The sequence below is a fragment of the Mandrillus leucophaeus genome, unplaced genomic scaffold, assembly GCF_000951045.1.
Source record: "Mandrillus leucophaeus isolate KB7577 unplaced genomic scaffold, Mleu.le_1.0 Scaffold7, whole genome shotgun sequence".
Taxonomy (NCBI): Eukaryota; Metazoa; Chordata; class Mammalia; order Primates; family Cercopithecidae; genus Mandrillus; species Mandrillus leucophaeus.
The window spans coordinates 1459939-1463122 of record NW_012107585.1 but is presented as its reverse complement, the minus strand read 5'-3'; the positions used below and the strand labels follow the sequence as shown (position 1 = coordinate 1463122).

General features: G+C 48.6%; 1 long non-coding RNA gene across 1 annotated transcript; it reads right to left on the bottom strand.

Moving 5' to 3' along the window:
- Positions 1-573: 573 nt before the first annotated feature.
- LOC105527900 lies at positions 574-1022 on the bottom strand. Its single transcript, XR_001004283.1, has 2 exons — positions 875-1022; positions 574-734 (listed from the first exon to the last, which is right to left on the bottom strand). It is a non-coding gene; the product is annotated as an uncharacterized LOC105527900 (long non-coding RNA).
- Positions 1023-3184: the final 2162 nt, after the last annotated feature.

The window sequence follows — 3184 nt, the reverse complement described above, 5'->3', positions numbered from 1 at the left end:
GTTTCACTTTTAGAATATGAACTTGGCTGGGTGCAGTGGCTCACCTGGGTGCAGTGATCAAATGCCTGTAATCTCAGCACTTTGGGAGGCTGAAGTGGGTGGATCACTTGAGGCCAGGAGTTCGAGACCAGCCTGGCCAACATGGCGAAACCCCGTCCCTACTAAAAATACAAAAATTAGTCCGGGTGTGCTGGCACTCACCCAGCTACTCAGGACGCTGAGGCATGAGTGAGAACTGCTTGAACCCCAGAGGCAGAGGTTGCAGTGAGCTGAGATCACACCACTGCACTCCCGCCTGGGTGACAGAATGATACTCTGTCTCAAAAAAGATATATAAACTTGAATCACTTTTTTTATTGACCCCAGGTGCTTTAATGGAATTCTAAGTTGTAGTCCATACATCAGTGCTGAGAAAAGATGATCTATGTCAACTGATTGACTGATTAGAAAGCACTTGTTTTGAGGTTGGTACTGCGCTGTGCATTTTGGGGACCCAAATATGAAAAAGGCATAGCCGCCTGTGCATAGGAGCCGATGGTCTAGAGAGAGGCAGAGATTACAAACCAACTGGGATGCCAGAGTGACTGGGAGTTTATTTGGGGGATGTTGATCTGAGGGATGAATAGGAATCTCCAGGCAGGCACATGGGTGGCCCATCACCAGTTCACGCGATCTGAGTACATGTAGGATGAATGACCCCAGGCAAGGTTGGGTGCATGTTGCACAGCCTGACTCTGGGGGATGAGGAATAGTAAGATATCCTTTAAATATCCATTCACTAGGGCCTACCCACTGCACCACAGAGATTGCCCTAGTATGGAGTTTGACCATGTAGTCATTCATTCATTCATCCATTAAAGCCACAAATATTTACTGAGCACTTACGATGTGCCAAGGAAGGCTAGGTGCTGGGGAGGCAGAGGTGATCAAGATCAATCTGGTATCTTTCCTTTTGGAGCTTCCATACTGGCGGAGCAGAGGGCCATTAAACAAATATGCATGTCAAACAATAAAGAAATATATAGTACAGGCTGGGCACGGTGGTTCAAGTCTGTAATCCCAGTACTTTGGGAGGCCAAGGCGGGTGGATCAGTTGAGGTCAGGAGTTCGAGATCAGCCTGGCCAACACGGTGAAACCCTGTCTCTACTAAAAATACAAAAATTAGCCAGGCATGGTAGTGCGCACCTGTAATCCCAGCTACTTGAGAGGCCAAGGTAGGAGAATTGCTTGAACTCAGGAGGTGGAGGTTGCAGTGAGCCAAGATCGTGCCACTGCACTCCAGCCTGGGCAATAGAGCAAGACTCCATCTCAAAAAAAAAAAAAAAAAAAAAGTCACTATACAATACAATAAAAGACAACCTAATACACACAAAAGCATCTGTCTGCCCCTCAGTTTCTGAGCTCCCACTTGACACCAAGTGTTGTGGGGGTACAAATTTGGGTCAACATTTTGTGTAGCAGAACTCTGGGTGAAAACAGGATGCCACTCAGCAGTGACAGCCTCACTTTCCCGTTCACTTGGCTTTTTTTTTTTTTTTTTTTTTCCTTCATCTCTGGACACCTTGGATCCTGCCGGCAAGCCTAGGGAGGCAGTTTAGGAGTTATTTTCTTTACTTCTCAGGGGAAGAATCCAAGGCTTAGAGAGGAGGAGGGATTGACCAGCCTGAGGTCACACAGCTAGAAAGGCCAAGATTGCTATGCCGTTTTTTACAAAGAAAGAACAGTGGAGCAAGGTGGCCATTTTATTTGTTCAAAGCCACACTACCTGCTGGTACAGAGTACATAGAAGTACAAAATTCCACCAGGAAGGGAAACAAAACAGTTTTGAGACAGCCATGTCTCAGAGGTGAAGATTGGGGGAGATTTTAATATACAGTGTGAATTCCAATTCACAACTCTTTCAACGGGACCTCTTTCCGAAGTCCCGGGAACCAATATTCATCAACGCGTCTGACATCCCAGAGATCACAATACTCCTGCCAAGGGCTGTTAAAACTCCCATTTCCCAGATGAAGAGATTGAGTCCCTGCTGCACGCAATTCGACAGTAGCAGAACCAAAATTGGAACTCTGATCCACCTCGATTCTGGGACCTGTGGAGCTCCTGGTACCTAGAGCTGGCTCCCAGCAGGGGCCTTGGAGTCTGGGTAGCTGGATGCTGGGAGAGGCTACGGAGGTAAGGGCCCGGGGGCTGAGGTTGTAGCGGCTGGCCCAGGAATACGGCCCTTGCACGCCCACTTTTTAACACGGTGCCATCCCTGACAGACACCCTTGTCCTTTTCCTGTGCTGCCCTTCGTAACACAATAAATAAAGCCTTAGAGTAACGTGACCTGAGCCAGGCAGTAAATGATAGCACTGTCAGTTGTACACGACTGTTGGAACAAACACAGACTGTAATCATCGTGCTGTACGGGGAGAAAGACATTTGGCAAATGAGATTCCATTTTCACATTGGTTTGTGCTGAGCATATAAATTTCCTGCGGGCCGGCCAGCGTTGGGGATGTGTAATTGATTGCCTGCATTATAATAAACAAGCTGTGACAGGTGATCATTCATCATATTCCGCTGAACGTTCCAGCACACCAGAAAACGGAGGAAGAGAGGGAACGCGCGAACGAGGGGAGAGGAGTGGAGGAACCTGGGGGAGGGGAGGGGGTCGGAAAGACCGAGTATTCCCGACAGACAGAAAAACCAGGGGAGGGGCGGGGGAGAGAATCCGCTGAGCGGCCTGGGGAAAGTGAAAGCAATTACTATAATTCTTTTGATTATCTAATTTGTTCTTTCTGGCCTTCGTTATATGACCCTCCCCCCCTCACCCCACTCCAACATAGAAGGTCCCCCACGGGGACTTGGTAAGGCACAGAGAATGCTCCCTCCACGATCGAGGGGAGGAAGGGGGGAGGCAGGTGGGGGAGGGGCCGCGTCCAGTTGTAACCGGAGTAGATACATTCGGGAAAACCTGGGGGGAGGAGGAGGAGGACGAGGAGGGGAGGTGTGTGTGCAGGACTTAGCTTTGCTCTTGCACTGAGATGCCTCCAGTCGGATGGATAGGAACCAGCCTCTTTAAATACATTTTTTAAAAGGGTGTCTGAAAAACAAGTGAAAAGTTCCTTTTATTGGAGAAAAAGGACAGCATCCAAGTTGGCATCAGATGTGGTTCCACAAGCCTGTCATATGGTGCT